General features: G+C 47.2%; 10 non-coding genes across 10 annotated transcripts; all 10 read left to right on the forward strand.

The window, feature by feature from the left end:
* Window positions 1-288: 288 nt before the first annotated feature.
* On the forward strand, window positions 289-479 carry LOC141159734 (U2 spliceosomal RNA). Its single transcript, XR_012249733.1, has one exon. It is a non-coding gene; the product is annotated as a U2 spliceosomal RNA (small nuclear RNA).
* A 5,928-nt stretch (window positions 480-6,407) lies between these two features.
* LOC141158171 (U2 spliceosomal RNA) lies at window positions 6,408-6,598 on the forward strand. The gene has a single exon (XR_012248207.1). It is a non-coding gene; the product is annotated as a U2 spliceosomal RNA (small nuclear RNA).
* Window positions 6,599-7,715: 1,117 nt separating this feature from the next.
* On the forward strand, window positions 7,716-7,906 carry LOC141158173 (U2 spliceosomal RNA). The gene has a single exon (XR_012248209.1). It is a non-coding gene; the product is annotated as a U2 spliceosomal RNA (small nuclear RNA).
* Window positions 7,907-9,024: 1,118 nt separating this feature from the next.
* LOC141158174 (U2 spliceosomal RNA) lies at window positions 9,025-9,215 on the forward strand. Its single transcript, XR_012248210.1, has one exon. It is a non-coding gene; the product is annotated as a U2 spliceosomal RNA (small nuclear RNA).
* A 1,114-nt stretch (window positions 9,216-10,329) lies between these two features.
* LOC141158175 (U2 spliceosomal RNA) lies at window positions 10,330-10,520 on the forward strand. The gene has a single exon (XR_012248211.1). It is a non-coding gene; the product is annotated as a U2 spliceosomal RNA (small nuclear RNA).
* Window positions 10,521-11,639: 1,119 nt separating this feature from the next.
* Window positions 11,640-11,830, forward strand: LOC141158176 (U2 spliceosomal RNA). Its single transcript, XR_012248212.1, has one exon. It is a non-coding gene; the product is annotated as a U2 spliceosomal RNA (small nuclear RNA).
* A 1,117-nt stretch (window positions 11,831-12,947) lies between these two features.
* LOC141158177 (U2 spliceosomal RNA) lies at window positions 12,948-13,138 on the forward strand. Its single transcript, XR_012248213.1, has one exon. It is a non-coding gene; the product is annotated as a U2 spliceosomal RNA (small nuclear RNA).
* A 1,117-nt stretch (window positions 13,139-14,255) lies between these two features.
* On the forward strand, window positions 14,256-14,446 carry LOC141158179 (U2 spliceosomal RNA). Its single transcript, XR_012248215.1, has one exon. It is a non-coding gene; the product is annotated as a U2 spliceosomal RNA (small nuclear RNA).
* Window positions 14,447-20,461: 6,015 nt separating this feature from the next.
* On the forward strand, window positions 20,462-20,652 carry LOC141159778 (U2 spliceosomal RNA). Its single transcript, XR_012249776.1, has one exon. It is a non-coding gene; the product is annotated as a U2 spliceosomal RNA (small nuclear RNA).
* A 1,118-nt stretch (window positions 20,653-21,770) lies between these two features.
* LOC141158180 (U2 spliceosomal RNA) lies at window positions 21,771-21,961 on the forward strand. The gene has a single exon (XR_012248216.1). It is a non-coding gene; the product is annotated as a U2 spliceosomal RNA (small nuclear RNA).
* The last annotated feature ends 200 nt before the right edge of the window (window positions 21,962-22,161 follow it).

The following is a 22,161-nucleotide window of genomic DNA, read 5'->3' on the forward strand; positions in this document are numbered from 1 at the left end:
GACAGCTGCTCGTTCCACCCCCCCCCCCGCCTTAATTGGTTCTCCTCCCTTCCAACGGTGTTGAGGCGGGTGGGAACAGCCGGGGGTTGAGGGTACTGTGCTAAAAGAGGTGGAGTTATGCAGATCTAAAACGCGTGGATTGCAGCAGCAGCAAGCCGAAAAGTGCAGGCATGTGAGGGATCTAGAGGTTGACAGCATGTCTTCTTAACGGGAGTCCAGGTGGCCATCTCCACAAATGGACTTTTCAGAATCCTTGGGTGGCACCGTAGTCGGAAACCAATTCTGGTTATCGCTTCTCGGCCTTTTGGCTAAGATCAAGTGTAGTATCTGTTCTTATCAGTTTAATATCTGATACGTCCCCTATCTGGGGACCATATATTAAATGGATTTTTAGAACAGGGAGATTGAAAAAGAGCTTGCTCTGTCCACTCCACGCATTGACCTGGTATTGCAGTATCTCCAGGACCGGTGCACCCCTTCTTTAATGCAGTTTCTAAAATCAGAAAGAATTGAATTGTTATGCACACGCCCGGGCTAAGCGGCGTGTGCGTGTGATTGGTAGTGATTCCACTGGACCGTGCCGGAGAGTGTATGCCTGGAGGGGCGTGACTAGGTATTCACCCGATCCGACCAGGGTCGCACGACGGCATACGACGCCAGTGCACCAAGGAGGAACCGAGCAGAGGGACCAGGTGCTACTCCAGGACAGACCCCGGACACGGCTGTTGACCCACACAGGGGAATACAGGAACAGGCTGGTAGGCTGGCACACAGACTGGTGGGTATAGGCAGGCACGACTGGTATGCAGGCAGGCGGGTATGCAGGCAGGGGGGTAAAGGCAAGGCAGGACAGGACTGCCGGAGCAACGGGCAGAAGCAGGGCAGGACAGGACTGCCGGAGCAGCGGGCAGAAGCAGGGCAGGACAGGACTGCCGGAGCAGCGGGCAGAAGCAGGGCAGGACAGGACTGCCGGAGCAGCGGGCAGAAGCAGGGCAGGACAGGACTGCCAGAGCAGCGGGCAGAAGCAGGGCAGGACAGGACTGCCGGAGCAGCGGGCAGAAGCAGGGCAGGACAGGACTCTGTTCACACGGAACAGACAGGAAGGGAAAGACAGAGCCAGACACCCACAGGGTACTTGCAGTGAAGTAGCGAGTGGACCACAAACTCACAAACGGGAGTACAGAGACAACAGGCAGGAGTTAGGTACGAGTTCAGACTCTGCAGAAAAAGGAAGGGAACGGACATAGAGGCAAAACAGGTAAAGGATAGGAGAGAGTTCAGACTGGAACTGAGTGTACGGAGGAGACCGACACTGCAGCGGGATACAGGAGCGGGTCTGGGAATACTGCCCCCAGAGAGGCGGGACGAACAGGCAAGGAGCGTGTTCAGACAGGACAGACAAGATACAGGAGCGGGTCTAGGTTTTCGGCCCCTAGAAGGCGGGAGGAACAGGCTAGGAGCGTGTTCAGACAGGACAGACAAGATACACAGAAAGCACTCAGTTCAGACACGGGAACTAATACCGCAAAGCAGGAGACATACAGGACTAGTTCAGACACGGGAACTAACACCGCAAAGCAGGAGACATACAGGACACAGTTCAGACACGGGAGCTGATACCGCAAAGCAGGAGACATACAGGACTAAGTTCAGACAGGCCTGGAAATACAGCCTCCAGGAAAGGCAGACAAGGAAACAAAGACGGGACCTGGCACCTACAGAGTGCAAGCACACACTGAAGGAAAACACTATGCTCAGGCAGGGATAGAAGGGAGCTGCTGAGCTATATACCAAGTGACAGACAGCAATAGGCTGAGGACGCACAAGGGGTGTGACCCACAGCAGGTACAAAAGGCAGGAAGTGATCGGGCGCCGCCCTTAAGCAGCAGAAACAGACACAAACAGACAGCATGGAGGGAAGCCAGAGAGACATTCTGGACAGGAGATCAAGTGCGCCCTCTTGCACAGTGGGAGATGGACCACTATGCAAGGACGCCGCCAGGTATGTTACAGTACCTCCCCCCTTACGCCCCCTCTTCTTCAGGCCTGCCAGAATCTTCCGCAGGGAATTCGAGGACCAGTCGTTCACTGGGTTGGAGGGGGACAGAGACTTGAGGGTAATCTCTGCTTCGAGGTACATCTTGTCAAGCTCACAGGAAAAAATAGACGGGTTATCAGGTACATAATGAGGAAAAGTCACTGTCTCTTTGTTATCTGGTGGTATCCCGGAGGATTCAGGAAACAACTGGAGGTCCTCCGCCGGGTCAGAAGAGTGCAGAGGCTCAGAGAAAACAACTGCTTCAGAGTACACTAGGTCGGACTCACTGGAGGAAGCAGGCGAGGCATCAGATCCAGGATATAGGAAAGTCTCTGTCCATTCACCACCAGGTGGCACCCCGAAGGATTCTGAACACAACTGGAGGTCCTCCGCCTGGTCGGAGGGGTGTAGAGACTCAGGAGTAACCTCTGCTTCGGAGTACACTAGGTTGGACTCACTGGACGAAGCGAGCGAGGTATCAGGTACAGAGTATAGGAAAGTCTCTGTCCATTCACCACCAGGTGGCACCCCGAAGGGTTCTGAACACAGCTGGAGGTCCTCCGCCTGGTCGGAGGGGTGTAGAGACTCAGGAGTAACCTCTGCTTCGGAGTACACTAGGTTGGACTCACTGGACGAAGCGAGCGAGGTATCAGGTACAGAGTATAGGAGAGTCTCTGTCCTTTCGCTACCAGGTAGCACCCCGAAGGGTTCAGGAGACAACTGGAGATCCTCCGCCTGGTCGGAGAGGTGTAGAGACTCGGAGGTAACTACCACTTTGGGGTACCCATTGTCAGGCTCACAGGACGAAGCGGACAAGGTATTGAGTACCGGGTATAGAGAAGTCTCTCTCCATTTGTCATCGAGTGGTATCCCGGAGGATTCTGGAGGCAACAGGGGATCCTCCGCCAGGTAGTAGAGGTGCACAGACTCTGAGGTAACCACAGCTTTGGAGCATCCTTGGACATGCACACCGGTTAAAGAGAGAGAAGCAACTGATGCCGGGTGCAGGAAGTTCTCCTGTGTGGAGTCTGGATGGGCAGAAGTCTCTTCGGGCAGGAGAACTGGTGCCCTACCCACGCACATTACCCATTGGGGTTTCTCCGGGATACAGGGAGATGAAGCTTCAGTAGGGACTTCAAGGTTGGGGTCAGGAGGTCTCAGGGAGGACAGACCCTGGCGTGACGGCTTGCCTCTAAGTCTAGCACGTCTGGACTGCCTCTTGAGGTTGAGAGAAGTATTCCGGAAAGCGTAGTCACCCTGTGAGGATTCTGGGTGGGCAGTAGTCTCATTGGGCTGGAGGACTATTGCGCTACCCACACACATTACCCATTGGGGCTGCTCCGGGATATTGGGAAGTGAAGCTTCAGCAGGAGCCTCCGGGTTAGGATCATCGAAGACCGTTAGAAAGGCCACCAGGAAGGCCATTAGGTCCCGGAGGATCGGATCCTGTGTTTCATATAGGGGGTTGATCCATTCCAAGGCATCACCCGCCAGGTAAGACATCATAAAGGCCACTTTAGCCCAATCGGAAGGAAAATAAAGAGGGTAGGCCTTAAAGTGTAGCATGCATTCCTCCACAAATGCACGACACTGTCTTGGATCCCCATAGTAACGTGGCGGATCCGCAGGAACGAGAGCTGATAGATCCATCTGGACGGTGCGTAATTCGCCTGGAACTCAGCTAAGGGAAAAAAAATTTATTTATTTATTTTAATGCATATATTCGCTGGAAAAACTTCTCAAAGAGCGAAGGCCGTGGGGCTCAACGGGAACCATGGCCTGAGCATGCTGTTATGCACACGCCCGGGCTAAGCGGCGTGTGCGTGTGATTGGTAGTGATTCCACTGGACCGTGCCGGAGAGTGTATGCCTGGAGGGGCGTGACTAGGTATTCACCCGATCCGACCAGGGTCGCACGACGGCATACGACGCCAGTGCACCAAGGAGGAACCGAGCAGAGGGACCAGGTGCTACTCCAGGACAGACCCCAGACACGGCTGTTGACCCACACAGGGGAATACAGGAACAGGCTGGTAGGCTGGCACACAGACTGGTGGGTATAGGCAGGCACGACTGGTATGCAGGCAGGCGGGTATGCAGGCAGGGGGGTAAAGGCAAGGCAGGACAGGACTGCCGGAGCAGCGGGCAGAAGCAGGGCAGGACAGGACTGCCGGAGCAGCGGGCAGAAGCAGGGCAGGACAGGACTGCCGGAGCAGCGGGCAGAAGCAGGGCAGGACAGGACTGCCGGAGCAGCGGGCAGAAGCAGGGCAGGACAGGACTGCCAGAGCAGTGGGCAGAAGCAGGGCAGGACAGGACTGCCGGAGCAGCGGGCAGAAGCAGGGCAGGACAGGACTCTGTTCACACGGAACAGACAGGAAGGGAAAGACAGAGCCAGACACCCACAGGGTACTTGCAGTGAAGTAGCGAGTGGACCACAAACTCACAAACGGGAGTACAGAGACAACAGGCAGGAGTTAGGTACGAGTTCAGACTCTGCAGAAAAAGGAAGGGAACGGACATAGAGGCAAAACAGGTAAAGGATAGGAGAGAGTTCAGACTGGAACTGAGTGTACGGAGGAGACCGACACTGCAGCGGGATACAGGAGCGGGTCTGGGAATACTGCCCCCAGAGAGGCGGGACGAACAGGCAAGGAGCGTGTTCAGACAGGACAGACAAGATACAGGAGCGGGTCTAGGTAATCGGCCCCTAGAAGGCGGGAGGAACAGGCTAGGAGCGTGTTCAGACAGGACAGACAAGATACACAGAAAGGACTCAGTTCAGACACGGGAACTAATACCGCAAAGCAGGAGACATACAGGACTAGTTCAGACACGGGAACTAACACCGCAAAGCAGGAGACATACAGGACACAGTTCAGACACGGGAGCTGATACCGCAAAGCAGGAGACATACAGGACTAAGTTCAGACAGGCCTGGAAATACAGCCTCCAGGAAAGGCAGACAAGGAAACAAAGACGGGACCTGGCACCTACAGAGTGCAAGCACACACTGAAGGAAAACACTATGCTCAGGCAGGGATAGAAGGGAGCTGCTGAGCTATATACCAAGTGACAGACAGCAATAGGCTGAGGACGCACAAGGGGTGTGACCCACAGCAGGTACAAAAGGCAGGAAGTGATCGGGCGCCGCCCTTAAGCAGCAGAAACAGACACAAACAGACAGCATGGAGGGAAGCCAGAGAGACATTCTGGACAGGAGATCAAGTGCGCCCTCTTGCACAGTGGGAGATGGACCACTATGCAAGGACGCCGCCAGGTATGATACATGAATTCAATGCTTTTTGTTCATTTGGCTTGTTTGTCGGATTTTGGGATGGACTCTTTGGCTTTGCTTTTCTTCTCCTCATTGGATTTTTCATGTTAAAAGTTGCAGAAGCCAGATGACAAGCTCATTTTGGTTCAACTTCAGCAACTGTGCATTGCATTGCCATGTAATGTAATGCAATGCTATCTATCTAGCTCTCCCTCTATACTTCCTTTTGGATAAACAGACATATTAGGCAAGCATTTTGGAGCTTTCACCTAAATAACTACAGGTGGTGAGATAAGCTGCACAATATAATTGACCTTTCAGTATATTGTTGCACACACACCATCTATTTAGCAAATGCCCTTGTTATCAACAGCAGCCTTTTAAACTCACCTGAGCTAACAGGTATGTGAGCTGGTTACTCTGCTGCGCTTAAAATTTCTTTTTTGGTTTGCTACAATGCCTTTTCTGAAACGTTGTCTCCCTCTGCTGGAACACTGACTTCTTTCATTTAATGCCTGCAGACTATAAAAGAGAAACCAACCCAAAAAGTTTGGTTGATTAGTCTGTGGGATTCTTTTAAACTGTTGCTTATGGCGGTCTCTGTGAGCTTCTCAGTGACATTCAGCCATCCAGGTATCCCGCCTGCAGTAGACGGAATGTGGCAATGGAACGCTGGCTGCGCGTGTCATAATAGGCTCTGAGCCTTTATATACCTGCGCACAGCAGCAGCCACCTTCAGTCTGCTGCTGGACAGCCAGCAGCAGCAGCAGCAGGAGAGGTAATTAATCAGCAACCCTCCTGCTAAGGGTAGACAGCTGCTCGTTCCACCCCCCCCCGCCTTAATTGGTTCTCCTCCCTTCCAACGGTGTTGAGGCGGGTGGGAACAGCCGGGGGTTGAGGGTACTGTGCTAAAAGAGGTGGAGTTATGCAGATCTAAAACGCGTGGATTGCAGCAGCAGCAAGCCGAAAAGTGCAGGCATGTGAGGGCTCTAGAGGTTGACAGCATGTCTTCTTAACGGGAGTCCAGGTGGCCATCTCCACAAATGGACTTTTCAGAATCCTTGGGTGGCACCGTAGTCGGAAACCAATTCTGGTTATCGCTTCTCGGCCTTTTGGCTAAGATCAAGTGTAGTATCTGTTCTTATCAGTTTAATATCTGATACGTCCCCTATCTGGGGACCATATATTAAATGGATTTTTAGAACAGGGAGATGGAAAAAGAGCTTGCTCTGTCCACTCCACGCATTGACCTGGTATTGCAGTATCTCCAGGACCGGTGCACCCCTTCTTTAATGCAGTTTCTAAAATCAGAAAGAATTGAATTCAATGCTTTTTGTTCATTTGGCTTGTTTGTCGGATTTTGGGATGGACTCTTTGGCTTTGCTTTTCTTCTCCTCATTGGATTTTTCATGTTAAAAGTTGCAGAAGCCAGATGACAAGCTCATTTTGGTTCAACTTCAGCAACTGTGCATTGCATTGCCATGTAATGTAATGCAATGCTATCTATCTAGCTCTCCCTCTATACTTCCTTTTGGATAAACAGACATATTAGGCAAGCATTTTGGAGCTTTCACCTAAATAACTACAGGTGGTGAGATAAGCTGCACAATATAATTGACCTTTCAGTATATTGTTGCACACACACCATCTATTTAGCAAATGCCCTTGTTATCAACAGCAGCCTTTTAAACTCACCTGAGCTAACAGGTATGTGAGCTGGTTACTCTGCTGCGCTTAAAATTTCTTTTTTGGTTTGCTACAATGCCTTTTCTGAAACGTTGTCTCCCTCTGCTGGAACACTGACTTCTTTCATTTAATGCCTGCAGACTATAAAAGAGAAACCAACCCAAAAAGTTTGGTTGATTAGTCTGTGGCATTCTTTTAAACTGTTGCTTATGGCGGTCTCTGTGAGCTTCTCAGTGACATTCAGCCATCCAGGTATCCCGCCTGCAGTAGACGGAATGTGGCAATGGAACGCTGGCTGCGCGTGTCATAATAGGCTCTGAGCCTTTATATACCTGCGCACAGCAGCAGCCACCTTCAGTCTGCTGCTGGACAGCCAGCAGCAGCAGCAGCTGGAGAGGTAATTAATCAGCAACCCTCCTGCTAAGGGTAGACAGCTGCTCGTTCCACCCCCCCCCCCCGCCTTAATTGGTTCTCCTCCCTTCCAACGGTGTTGAGGCGGGTGGGAACAGCCGGGGGTTGAGGGTACTGTGCTAAAAGAGGTGGAGTTATGCAGATCTAAAACGCGTGGATTGCAGCAGCAGCAAGCCGAAAAGTGCAGGCATGTGAGGGATCTAGAGGTTGACAGCATGTCTTCTTAACGGGAGTCCAGGTGGCCATCTCCACAAATGGACTTTTCAGAATCCTTGGGTGGCACCGTAGTCGGAAACCAATTCTGGTTATCGCTTCTCGGCCTTTTGGCTAAGATCAAGTGTAGTATCTGTTCTTATCAGTTTAATATCTGATACGTCCCCTATCTGGGGACCATATATTAAATGGATTTTTAGAACAGGGAGATGGAAAAAGAGCTTGCTCTGTCCACTCCACGCATTGACCTGGTATTGCAGTATCTCCAGGACCGGTGCACCCCTTCTTTAATGCAGTTTCTAAAATCAGAAAGAATTGAATTCAATGCTTTTTGTTCATTTGGCTTGTTTGTCGGATTTTGGGATGGACTCTTTGGCTTTGCTTTTCTTCTCCTCATTGGATTTTTCATGTTAAAAGTTGCAGAAGCCAGATGACAAGCTTATTTTGGTTCAACTTCAGCAACTGTGCATTGCATTGCCATGTAATGTAATGCAATGCTATCTATCTAGCTCTCCCTCTATACTTCCTTTTGGATAAACAGACATATTAGGCAAGCATTTTGGAGCTTTCACCTAAATAACTACAGGTGGTGAGATAAGCTGCACAATATAATTGACCTTTCAGTATATTGTTGCACACACACCATCTATTTAGCAAATGCCCTTGTTATCAACAGCAGCCTTTTAAACTCACCTGAGCTAACAGGTATGTGAGCTGGTTACTCTGCTGCGCTTAAAATTTCTTTTTTGGTTTGCTACAATGCCTTTTCTGAAACGTTGTCTCCCTCTGCTGGAACACTGACTTCTTTCATTTAATGCCTGCAGACTATAAAAGAGAAACCAACCCAAAAAGTTTGGTTGATTAGTCTTTGGCATTCTTTTAAACTGTTGCTTATGGCGGTCTCTGTGAGCTTCTCAGTGACATTCAGCCATCCAGGTATCCCGCCTGCAGTAGACGGAATGTGGCAATGGAACGCTGGCTGCGCGTGTCATAATAGGCTCTGAGCCTTTATATACCTGTGCACAGCAGCAGCCACCTTCAGTCTGCTGCTGGACAGCCAGCAGCAGCAGCAGCAGGAGAGGTAATTAATCAGCAACCCTCCTGCTAAGGGTAGACAGCTGCTCGTTCCACCCCCCCCCCCCCGCCTTAATTGGTTCTCCTCCCTTCCAACGGTGTTGAGGCGGGTGGGAACAGCCGGGGGTTGAGGGTACTGTGCTAAAAGAGGTGGAGTTATGCAGATCTAAAACGCGTGGATTGCAGCAGCAGCAAGCCGAAAAGTGCAGGCATGTGAGGGATCTAGAGGTTGACAGCATGTCTTCTTAACGGGAGTCCAGGTGGCCATCTCCACAAATGGACTTTTCAGAATCCTTGGGTGGCACCGTAGTCGGAAACCAATTCTGGTTATCGCTTCTCGGCCTTTTGGCTAAGATCAAGTGTAGTATCTGTTCTTATCAGTTTAATATCTGATACGTCCCCTATCTGGGGACCATATATTAAATGGATTTTTAGAACAGGGAGATGGAAAAAGAGCTTGCTCTGTCCACTCCACGCATTGACCTGGTATTGCAGTATCTCCAGGACCGGTGCACCCCTTCTTTAATGCAGTTTCTAAAATCAGAAAGAATTGAATTCAATGCTTTTTGTTCATTTGGCTTGTTTGTCGGATTTTGGGATGGACTCTTTGGCTTTGCTTTTCTTCTCCTCATTGGATTTTTCATGTTAAAAGTTGCAGAAGCCAGATGACAAGCTCATTTTGGTTCAACTTCAGCAACTGTGCATTGCATTGCCATGTAATGTAATGCAATGCTATCTATCTAGCTCTCCCTCTATACTTCCTTTTGGATAAACAGACATATTAGGCAAGCATTTTGGAGCTTTCACCTAAATAACTACAGGTGGTGAGATAAGCTGCACAATATAATTGACCTTTCAGTATATTGTTGCACACACACCATCTATTTAGCAAATGCCCTTGTTATCAACAGCAGCCTTTTAAACTCACCTGAGCTAACAGGTATGTGAGCTGGTTACTCTGCTGCGCTTAAAATTTCTTTTTTGGTTTGCTACAATGCCTTTTCTGAAACGTTGTCTCCCTCTGCTGGAACACTGACTTCTTTCATTTAATGCCTGCAGACTATAAAAGAGAAACCAACCCAAAAAGTTTGGTTGATTAGTCTGTGGGATTCTTTTAAACTGTTGCTTATGGCGGTCTCTGTGAGCTTCTCAGTGACATTCAGCCATCCAGGTATCCCGCCTGCAGTAGACGGAATGTGGCAATGGAACGCTGGCTGCGCGTGTCATAATAGGCTCTGAGCCTTTATATACCTGCGCACAGCAGCAGCCACCTTCAGTCTGCTGCTGGACAGCCAGCAGCAGCAGCAGCAGGAGAGGTAATTAATCAGCAACCCTCCTGCTAAGGGTAGACAGCTGCTCGTTCCACCCCCCCCCGCCTTAATTGGTTCTCCTCCCTTCCAACGGTGTTGAGGCGGGTGGGAACAGCCGGGGGTTGAGGGTACTGTGCTAAAAGAGGTGGAGTTATGCAGATCTAAAACGCGTGGATTGCAGCAGCAGCAAGCCGAAAAGTGCAGGCATGTGAGGGCTCTAGAGGTTGACAGCATGTCTTCTTAACGGGAGTCCAGGTGGCCATCTCCACAAATGGACTTTTCAGAATCCTTGGGTGGCACCGTAGTCGGAAACCAATTCTGGTTATCGCTTCTCGGCCTTTTGGCTAAGATCAAGTGTAGTATCTGTTCTTATCAGTTTAATATCTGATACGTCCCCTATCTGGGGACCATATATTAAATGGATTTTTAGAACAGGGAGATGGAAAAAGAGCTTGCTCTGTCCACTCCACGCATTGACCTGGTATTGCAGTATCTCCAGGACCGGTGCACCCCTTCTTTAATGCAGTTTCTAAAATCAGAAAGAATTGAATTCAATGCTTTTTGTTCATTTGGCTTGTTTGTCGGATTTTGGGATGGACTCTTTGGCTTTGCTTTTCTTCTCCTCATTGGATTTTTCATGTTAAAAGTTGCAGAAGCCAGATGACAAGCTCATTTTGGTTCAACTTCAGCAACTGTGCATTGCATTGCCATGTAATGTAATGCAATGCTATCTATCTAGCTCTCCCTCTATACTTCCTTTTGGATAAACAGACATATTAGGCAAGCATTTTGGAGCTTTCACCTAAATAACTACAGGTGGTGAGATAAGCTGCACAATATAATTGACCTTTCAGTATATTGTTGCACACACACCATCTATTTAGCAAATGCCCTTGTTATCAACAGCAGCCTTTTAAACTCACCTGAGCTAACAGGTATGTGAGCTGGTTACTCTGCTGCGCTTAAAATTTCTTTTTTGGTTTGCTACAATGCCTTTTCTGAAACGTTGTCTCCCTCTGCTGGAACACTGACTTCTTTCATTTAATGCCTGCAGACTATAAAAGAGAAACCAACCCAAAAAGTTTGGTTGATTAGTCTGTGGCATTCTTTTAAACTGTTGCTTATGGCGGTCTCTGTGAGCTTCTCAGTGACATTCAGCCATCCAGGTATCCCGCCTGCAGTAGACGGAATGTGGCAATGGAACGCTGGCTGCGCGTGTCATAATAGGCTCTGAGCCTTTATATACCTGCGCACAGCAGCAGCCACCTTCAGTCTGCTGCTGGACAGCCAGCAGCAGCAGCAGCTGGAGAGGTAATTAATCAGCAACCCTCCTGCTAAGGGTAGACAGCTGCTCGTTCCACCCCCCCCCCCCCCGCCTTAATTGGTTCTCCTCCCTTCCAACGGTGTTGAGGCGGGTGGGAACAGCCGGGGGTTGAGGGTACTGTGCTAAAAGAGGTGGAGTTATGCAGATCTAAAACGCGTGGATTGCAGCAGCAGCAAGCCGAAAAGTGCAGGCATGTGAGGGATCTAGAGGTTGACAGCATGTCTTCTTAACGGGAGTCCAGGTGGCCATCTCCACAAATGGACTTTTCAGAATCCTTGGGTGGCACCGTAGTCGGAAACCAATTCTGGTTATCGCTTCTCGGCCTTTTGGCTAAGATCAAGTGTAGTATCTGTTCTTATCAGTTTAATATCTGATACGTCCCCTATCTGGGGACCATATATTAAATGGATTTTTAGAACAGGGAGATGGAAAAAGAGCTTGCTCTGTCCACTCCACGCATTGACCTGGTATTGCAGTATCTCCAGGACCGGTGCACCCCTTCTTTAATGCAGTTTCTAAAATCAGAAAGAATTGAATTCAATGCTTTTTGTTCATTTGGCTTGTTTGTCGGATTTTGGGATGGACTCTTTGGCTTTGCTTTTCTTCTCCTCATTGGATTTTTCATGTTAAAAGTTGCAGAAGCCAGATGACAAGCTTATTTTGGTTCAACTTCAGCAACTGTGCATTGCATTGCCATGTAATGTAATGCAATGCTATCTATCTAGCTCTCCCTCTATACTTCCTTTTGGATAAACAGACATATTAGGCAAGCATTTTGGAGCTTTCACCTAAATAACTACAGGTGGTGAGATAAGCTGCACAATATAATTGACCTTTCAGTATATTGTTGCACACACACCATCTATTTAGCAAATGCCCTTGTTATCAACAGCAGCCTTTTAAACTCACCTGAGCTAACAGGTATGTGAGCTGGTTACTCTGCTGCGCTTAAAATTTCTTTTTTGGTTTGCTACAATGCCTTTTCTGAAACGTTGTCTCCCTCTGCTGGAACACTGACTTCTTTCATTTAATGCCTGCAGACTATAAAAGAGAAACCAACCCAAAAAGTTTGGTTGATTAGTCTTTGGCATTCTTTTAAACTGTTGCTTATGGCGGTCTCTGTGAGCTTCTCAGTGACATTCAGCCATCCAGGTATCCCGCCTGCAGTAGACGGAATGTGGCAATGGAACGCTGGCTGCGCGTGTCATAATAGGCTCTGAGCCTTTATATACCTGCGCACAGCAGCAGCCACCTTCAGTCTGCTGCTGGACAGCCAGCAGCAGCAGCAGCAGGAGAGGTAATTAATCAGCAACCCTCCTGCTAAGGGTAGACAGCTGCTCGTTCCACCCCCCCCCCCCGCCTTAATTGGTTCTCCTCCCTTCCAACGGTGTTGAGGCGGGTGGGAACAGCCGGGGGTTGAGGGTACTGTGCTAAAAGAGGTGGAGTTATGCAGATCTAAAACGCGTGGATTGCAGCAGCAGCAAGCCGAAAAGTGCAGGCATGTGAGGGATCTAGAGGTTGACAGCATGTCTTCTTAACGGGAGTCCAGGTGGCCATCTCCACAAATGGACTTTTCAGAATCCTTGGGTGGCACCGTAGTCGGAAACCAATTCTGGTTATCGCTTCTCGGCCTTTTGGCTAAGATCAAGTGTAGTATCTGTTCTTATCAGTTTAATATCTGATACGTCCCCTATCTGGGGACCATATATTAAATGGATTTTTAGAACAGGGAGATGGAAAAAGAGCTTGCTCTGTCCACTCCACGCATTGACCTGGTATTGCAGTATCTCCAGGACCGGTGCACCCCTTCTTTAATGCAGTTTCTAAAATCAGAAAGAATTGAATTCAATGCTTTTTGTTCATTTGGCTTGTTTGTCGGATTTTGGGATGGACTCTTTGGCTTTGCTTTTCTTCTCCTCATTGGATTTTTCATGTTAAAAGTTGCAGAAGCCAGATGACAAGCTCATTTTGGTTCAACTTCAGCAACTGTGCATTGCATTGCCATGTAATGTAATGCAATGCTATCTATCTAGCTCTCCCTCTATACTTCCTTTTGGATAAACAGACATATTAGGCAAGCATTTTGGAGCTTTCACCTAAATAACTACAGGTGGTGAGATAAGCTGCACAATATAATTGACCTTTCAGTATATTGTTGCACACACACCATCTATTTAGCAAATGCCCTTGTTATCAACAGCAGCCTTTTAAACTCACCTGAGCTAACAGGTATGTGAGCTGGTTACTCTGCTGCGCTTAAAATTTCTTTTTTGGTTTGCTACAATGCCTTTTCTGAAACGTTGTCTCCCTCTGCTGGAACACTGACTTCTTTCATTTAATGCCTGCAGACTATAAAAGAGAAACCAACCCAAAAAGTTTGGTTGATTAGTCTTTGGCATTCTTTTAAACTGCTGCTTATGGCGGTCTCTGTGAGCTTCTCAGTGACATTCAGCCATCCAGGTATCCCGCCTGCAGTAGACGGAATGTGGCAATGGAACGCTGGCTGCGCGTGTCATAATAGGCTCTGAGCCTTTATATACCTGCGCACAGCAGTAGCCACCTTCATTCTGCTGCTGGACAGCCAGCAGCAGCAGCAGCAGGAGAGGTAATTAATCAGCAACCCTCCTGCTAAGGGTAAACAGCTGCTCGTTCCACCCCCCCCCCCCGCCTTAATTGGTTCTCCTCCCTTCCAACGGTGTTGAGGCGGGTGGGAACAGCCGGGGGTTGAGGGTACTGTGCTAAAAGAGGTGGAGTTATGCAGATCTAAAACGCGTGGATTGCAGCAGCAGCAAGCCGAAAAGTGCAGGCATGTGAGGGATCTAGAGGTTGACAGCATGTCTTCTTAACGGGAGTCCAGGTGGCCATCTCCACAAATGGACTTTTCAGAATCCTTGGGTGGCACCGTAGTCGGAAACCAATTCTGGTTATCGCTTCTCGGCCTTTTGGCTAAGATCAAGTGTAGTATCTGTTCTTATCAGTTTAATATCTGATACGTCCCCTATCTGGGGACCATATATTAAATGGATTTTTAGAACAGGGAGATGGAAAAAGAGCTTGCTCTGTCCACTCCACGCATTGACCTGGTATTGCAGTATCTCCAGGACCGGTGCACCCCTTCTTTAACCCCTTAAGCCCCGCGGGTGGTTTGCACGTTAATGACCGGGCCAATTTTTACAATTCTGACCACTGTCACTTTATGAGGTACTTACTCTGGAACGCTTCAACCGATCCCCCTGATTCTGAGACTGTTTTTTCGTGACATATTGTACTTCATGATTGTGGAAAAATTTCTTCGATATCACTTGCGTTTATTTGTGAAAAAAACGGAAATTTGGCGAAAATTTTGAAAATTTTGCAATTTTCAAAATTTGAATTTTTAAGCCCTGAAATCAGAGCGATATGTCACACAAAAGAGTTAATAAATAACATTTCCCACATGTCTACTTTACATCAGCACAATTTTGGAACCAAAATTTTTTTTTGTTAGGGAGCTATAAGGGTTAAAAGTTGACCAGCGATTTCTCATTTTTCCAACAAAATTTACAAAACCATTTTTTTAGGGACCACATCACATTTGAAGTCACTTTGAGAGGTCTTTATGACAGAAAATACCCAAAAGTGACACCATTCTAAAAACTGCACCCCTCAAGGTGCTCAAAACCACATTCAAGAACTTTATTAACCCTTCAGGTGCTTCACAGGAATTTTTTGAATGTGGAAGAAAAAAATGAACATTTAACTTTTTTCACAAAAATGTTAATTTAGACCCAATTTTTTTTATTTTCACAGGGGTAACAAGAAAAAATGGACCCCAAAATTTGTTGTGCAATTTCCCCTGGGCACGCAGATATGCAATATTTGGGGAAAAAACACTGTTTGGGCGCACGGCAGGGCTCGGAAGGGAAGGAGCGCCATTTGACTTTTTGATTGTAAAATTTGCTTGAATAATTAGCGGACGCCATGTTGTGTTTGGAGAGCCCATGTGTGCCCAAACTTTGGAGCTCCCCCACAAGTGACCCCATTTTGGAAACTAGACCCCCCAAGGCACCTTTCTAGATGCATAGTGAGCACTTGGAACCCCCAGGTGCTTCACAAATTGATTCATAACAATGAAAAAGTGAAAAAAAAAAACACTTTTTCATTTTTATGAATCAATTTGTGAAGCACCTGAGGGTTCCAAGTGCTCACAATGCATCTAGATAGGTGCCTTGGGGGGTCTAGTTTCCAAAATCGGGTCACTTGTGGGGGAGCTCCAATGTTTGGGCACACAGCGGCTCTCCAAACGCAACATGGTGTCGCTAACAATTTGAGCCGATTTTCCGTTAAATTTGTTAGAGGACACCATGTTGCATTTAGAGAGTCCCTGTGTGCCCAAACATTGGAGCTCCCCCACAAGTGACCCCATTTTGGAAACTAGACCCCCCAAGGCACCTATCTAGATGCATAGTGAGCACTTGGAACCCCCAGGTGCTTCACAAATTGATTCGTAACAATGAAAAAGTGAAAAAAAACACTTTTTCATTTGTATGAATCAATTTGTGAAGCACCTGAGGGTTCCAAGTGCTCACAATGCATCTAGATAGGTGCCTTGGGGGGTCTAGTTTCCAAAATGGGGTCACTTGTGGGGGAGCTCCAATGTTTGGGCACACAGCGGCTCTCCAAACGCAACATGGTGTCGCTAACAATTTGAGCCGATTTTCCGTTAAATTTGTTAGAGGACACCATGTTGCATTTAGAGAGTCCCTGTGTGCCCAAACATTGGAGCACCCCCACAAGTCACCCCATTTTGGAAACTAGACCCCCCAAGGCACCTATCTAGATGCATAGTGAGCACTTGGAACCCCCAGGTGCTTCACAAATTGATTCGTAACAATGAAAAAGTGAAAAAAAAAAGCACTTTTTCATTTGTATGAATCAATTTGTGAAGCACCTGAGGGTTCCAAGTGCTCACTATGCATCTTGATAGGCGCCTTGGGTGGTCTAGTTTCCAAAATGGGGTCACTTGTGGGGGAGCTCCAATGTTTGGGCACACAGGGACTCTCTAAATGCAACATGGTATCCGCTAACAAATTGAATGGAAAATCGGCTCAAATTGTTAGCGGACGCCACATTGCGTTTGGAGAGCCCCTCTGTGCCCAAACTTTGGAGCTCCCCCACAAGTGACCCCATTTTGGAAACTAGACCCCCCAAGGCACCTTTCTAGATGCATAGTGAGCACTTGGAACCCCCAGGTGCTTCACAAATTGATTCGTAATAATGAAAAAGTGAAAAAAAAAAACACTTTTTCATTTTTATGAATCAATTTGTGAAGCACCTGGGGTTCCAAGTGCTCACTATGCATCTAGATAGGTGCCTTGGGGGGTCTAGTTTCCAAAATGGGGTCACTTGTGGGGGAGCTCCAATGTTTGGGCACACAGGGACTCTCCAAATGCAACATGATATCCGCTAACAATTTGAGCCGACAATTTGTTAGCGGATATCATGTTGCATTTGGAGAGTCCCTGTGTGCCCAAACATTGGAGCTCCCCCACAAGTGACCCCATTTTGGAAACTAGACCCCCCAAGGCACCTATCTAGATTCATAGTGAGCACTTGGAACCCCAGGTGCTTCACAAATTGATTCATAAAAATGAAAAAGTGTTGTTTTTTTTCACTTTTTCATTTTTACAAATCAATTTGTGAAGCACCTGGGGGTTCCAAGTGCTCACTATGCATCTAGAAAGGTGCCTTGGGGGGTCTAGTTTCCAAAATGGGGTCAATTGTGGGGGAGCTCCAAAGTTTGGGCACAGAGGGGCTCTCCAAACGCAATGTGGTGTCCGCTAACAATTTGAGCCGATTTTCCATTCAATTTGTTAGCGGACACCATGTCGCGTTTGGAGAGCCCGTGATGTGCCTAAACAGTGGAGCTCCCCCACAAGTGTCCCCATTTTGGAAACTATACCCCTCAAGGATTTTATTAAGGTGTATAGTGAACATTTTGAACCCAGAGGTACGGCACATTATTTGTTTACATTAGGTCATCATATTGAATAAGTTGTCATTATTCTTGAGCGCAAGTGCTCGCTACTTGAGTTTGCATCGGGTACTCAGGTATGCACCATGTACAGCGTGTGCTCGAGTGACATGCTCGAGTCCCTGCTCCGCATGTTTCACGGTTATTAGACACCCAAAAAAAAACATGCGGGGATCGCTCGTGCATGGCAGGCAATCCCCGTAAAGTTTTTTGGCCGCGAAGCATATGGGGCAGAGACTCGAGCATGTCACTCAAATACCCACGATACTCAATGCATACCAGAGCACCCGATGCAAACTCAAGTAGCAAGCACTTGCTCTCAACACTAGTCGCCATATCGTTATCTTTTTTTCTTACTTTTGAAAAAAATCCCAACCCCAGCCCTAACCCTAGCACAACCCTAGCCCCAGCACAACCCTAGCCCCAGCACAACCCTAGCCCCAGCACAACCCTAGCCCCAGCACAACCCTAGCCCCAGCACAACCCTAGCCCCAAACCCAGCCCTAACCCTAGCCCAATCCTAACCCAAGAGTTTATTTTTGACGCCGTTCCTTGTGCGGTATAAGTGATTAGACGACTTTATTCTTCGGGTCGGTGCGATTACAGCAATGCCAGAATCATATGGGGTTTTTATGACTGACAGCTGTCACACACTAAAAGACGCATTTTTTATAAAATCTAGTTTTTGCATCGCCATATTTTGAGAGCGATAATTTTTCCAGATTTTGGCAGACAGTCATGTGACGGCTCGTTTTTTGCGGGATGACTTGACGTTGTTATTGGTGCCATTTTCAGGCACGTGACATTTTTTGATCGCTTTCTATTCCGATTTTTGGGAGGTAGAATAAACAAAAACCAACAATTCAGGAATTGTTTTTTTTTTTTTTTATTATTCTGTTCCGCGTGTGGTAAAATTGATAAGGCAGCTTTACTCTTCGGGTCAGTACGTTTACAGCGGTACCACATTTGTATCATTTTTCTATGTTTTGGCGCTTATACACAATAAAAGCTATTTTATAGAAAAAAATATTTTTTAGTATCGCTTTATTCTGAGAGCTATAACTTTTTTATTTTTTGGCTGATGGAGCTGTATGGCAGCTTGTTTTTTGTGGGACGAGATGACGTTTTCAAAGTTATCATTTTTATTTATATGCGCCTTTTTGATCGCGTGTTATTCCACTTTTTGTTTGGCGGTATGGTGATAAAGCATTGTTTTTTGCTTCGTTTTTTTTTTTTTTTTTTTACCGTGTTCACTGAAGGGGTTAACTAGTGGGACCGTTTTATAGGTCAGGTTGTTCCGGACGCGGCGATACCAAATATGTGTACTTTTATTGTTTTTTTTTTATTTTTTTTATAATAATATTTATTGATGGTACATTATATTTTTATTTTTGGTGTATTATTTTTTTTATTTTTTTATAATATTTTTGCACTTTTTTTTTTTTTTTTTCCACTTTCAGACAGTTTATACACTTTATTACTTTGTCCTACTCTGGGACTTTCACTTTTTTTTTTCTGATCGCCTGCATGGCACAGGAATGGAGCACCATCCCTATGCCATGAAGGCTGTCAGAAGTGCACAGTGTGAAGATTGCTTGGAGATGCACTGCGCATGTCCAAGCAATCTTCCTGCTCTCTGGTGACCCGGATGTTGTAATGACAACATCGGGTCGTCATGGCAACACCCGGGAAGCCTTTGCAGACTGCGCTGGAAGCCGGAAGAGGAGGTGAGTATCGGCGATCACCTCCCCTTGCCCCCGCAATGCCGCGATCGACTTCGATCGACTTCGATCGCAGCATCGCGGGGGTTAATGTGCTGGGAGCGGTGCAGGACCGCTCCCTGCACATAGTACCGGGTGTCAGCTGTGACAATCAGCTGACACCCGGCGGCGATCGCGCCCGCACAGCCTGTGTGCGCGCGCGATCGCCATGACGTACTAATACGGGTCTGGCTCTTAAGTCCCAGGGCACAGACGCGTATTAGTACGTCAGATGTTATTAAGGGGTTAATGCAGTTTCTAAAATCAGAAAGAATTGAATTCAATGCTTTTTGTTCATTTGGCTTGTTTGTCGGATTTTGGGATGGACTCTTTGGCTTTGCTTTTCTTCTCCTCATTGGATTTTTCATGTTAAAAGTTGCAGAAGCCAGATGACAAGCTCATTTTGGTTCAACTTCAGCAACTGTGCATTGCATTGCCATGTAATGTAATGCAATGCTATCTATCTAGCTCTCCCTCTATACTTCCTTTTGGATAAACAGACATATTAGGCAAGCATTTTGGAGCTTTCACCTAAATAACTACAGGTGGTGAGATAAGCTGCACAATATAATTGACCTTTCAGTATATTGTTGCACACACACCATCTATTTAGCAAATGCCCTTGTTATCAACAGCAGCCTTTTAAACTCACCTGAGCTAACAGGTATGTGAGCTGGTTACTCTGCTGCGCTTAAAATTTCTTTTTTGGTTTGCTACAATGCCTTTTCTGAAACGTTGTCTCCCACTGCTGGAACACTGACTTCTTTCATTTAATGCCTGCAGACTATAAAAGAGAAACCAACCCAAAAAGTTTGGTTGATTAGTCTGTGGCATTCTTTTAAACTGTTGCTTATGGCGGTCACTATGAGCTTCTTAGTGACATCAGCCATCCAGGTATCCCGCCTGCAGTAGACGGAATGTGGCAATGGAACGCTGGCTGCGCGTGTCATAATAGGCTCTGAGCCTTTATATACCTGCGCACAGCAGCAGCCACCTTCAGTCTGCTGCTGGACAGCCAGCAGCAGCAGCAGCAGGAGAGGTAATTAATCAGCAACCCTCCTGCTAAGGGTAGACAGCTGCTCGTTCCACCCCCCCCCCCGCCTTAATTGGTTCTCCTCCCTTCCAACGGTGTTGAGGCGGGTGGGAACAGCCGGGGGTTGAGGGTACTGTGCTAAAAGAGGTGGAGTTATGCAGATCTAAAACGCGTGGATTGCAGCAGCAGCAAGCCGAAAAGTGCAGGCATGTGAGGGATCTAGAGGTTGACAGCATGTCTTCTTAACAGGAGTCCAGGTGGCCATCTCCACAAATGGACTTTTCAGAATCCTTGGGTGGCACCGTAGTCGGAAACCAATTCTGGTTATCGCTTCTCGGCCTTTTGGCTAAGATCAAGTGTAGTATCTGTTCTTATCAGTTTAATATCTGATACGTCCCCTATCTGGGGACCATATATTAAATGGATTTTTAGAACAGGGAGATGGAAAAAGAGCTTGCTCTGCCCACTCCACGCATTGACCTGGTATTGCAGTATCTCCAGGACCGGTGCACCCCTTCTTTAATGCAGTTTCTAAAATCAGAAAGAATTGAATTCAATGCTTTTTGTTCATTTGGCTTGTTTGTCGGATTTTGGGATGGACTCTTTGGCTTTGCTTTTCTTCTCCTCATTGGATTTTTCATGTTAAAAGTTGCAGAAGCCAGATGACAAGCTCATTTTGGTTCAACTTCAGCAACTGTGCATTGCATTGCCATGTAATGTAATGCAATGCTATCTATCTAGCTCTCCCTCTATACTTCCTTTTGGATAAACAGACATATTAGGCAAGCATTTTGGAGCTTTCACCTAAATAACTACAGGTGGTGAGATAAGCTGCACAATATAATTGACCTTTCAGTATATTGTTGCACACACACCATCTATTTAGCAAATGCCCTTGTTATCAACAGCAGCCTTTTAAACTCACCTGAGCTAACAGGTATGTGAGCTGGTTACTCTGCTGCGCTTAAAATTTCTTTTTTGGTTTGCTACAATGCCTTTTCTGAAACGTTGTCTCCCTCTGCTGGAACACTGACTTCTTTCATTTAATGCCTGCAGACTATAAAAGAGAAACCAACCCAAAAAGTTTGGTTGATTAGTCTGTGGCATTCTTTTAAACTGTTGCTTATGGCGGTCTCTGTGAGCTTCTCAGTGACATTCAGCCATCCAGGTATCCCGCCTGCAGTAGACGGAATGTGGCAATGGAACGCTGGCTGCGCGTGTCATAATAGGCTCTGAGCCTTTATATACCTGCGCACAGCAGCAGCCACCTTCAGTCTGCTGCTGGACAGCCAGCAGCAGCAGCAGCAGGAGAGGTAATTAATCAGCAACCCTCCTGCTAAGGGTAGACAGCTGCTCGTTCCACCCCCCCCCCCCCGCCTTAATTGGTTCTCCTCCCTTCCAACGGTGTTGAGGCGGGTGGGAACAGCCGGGGGTTGAGGGTACTGTGCTAAAAGAGGTGGAGTTATGCAGATCTAAAACGCGTGGATTGCAGCAGCAGCAAGCCGAAAAGTGCAGGCATGTGAGGGATTTAGAGGTTGACAGCATGTCTTCTTAACGGGAGTCCAGGTGGCCATCTCCACAAATGGACTTTTCAGAATCCTTGGGTGGCACCGTAGTCGGAAACCAATTCTGGTTATCGCTTCTCGGCCTTTTGGCTAAGATCAAGTGTAGTATCTGTTCTTATCAGTTTAATATCTGATACGTCCCCTATCTGGGGACCATATATTAAATGGATTTTTAGAACAGGGAGATGGAAAAAGAGCTTGCTCTGTCCACTCCACGCATTGACCTGGTATTGCAGTATCTCCAGGACCGGTGCACCCCTTCTTTAATGCAGTTTCTAAAATCAGAAAGAATTGAATTCAATGCTTTTTGTTCATTTGGCTTGTTTGTCGGATTTTGGGATGGACTCTTTGGCTTTGCTTTTCTTCTCCTCATTGGATTTTTCATGTTAAAAGTTGCAGAAGCCAGATGACAAGCTCATTTTGGTTCAACTTCAGCAACTGTGCATTGCATTGCCATGTAA

The sequence above is a fragment of the Phyllobates terribilis genome, unplaced genomic scaffold (assembly GCF_046119375.1).
Source record: "Phyllobates terribilis strain yellow unplaced genomic scaffold, ASM4611937v1 Scaffold_8__6_contigs__length_399053987, whole genome shotgun sequence".
Taxonomy (NCBI): domain Eukaryota; kingdom Metazoa; phylum Chordata; class Amphibia; order Anura; family Dendrobatidae; genus Phyllobates; species Phyllobates terribilis.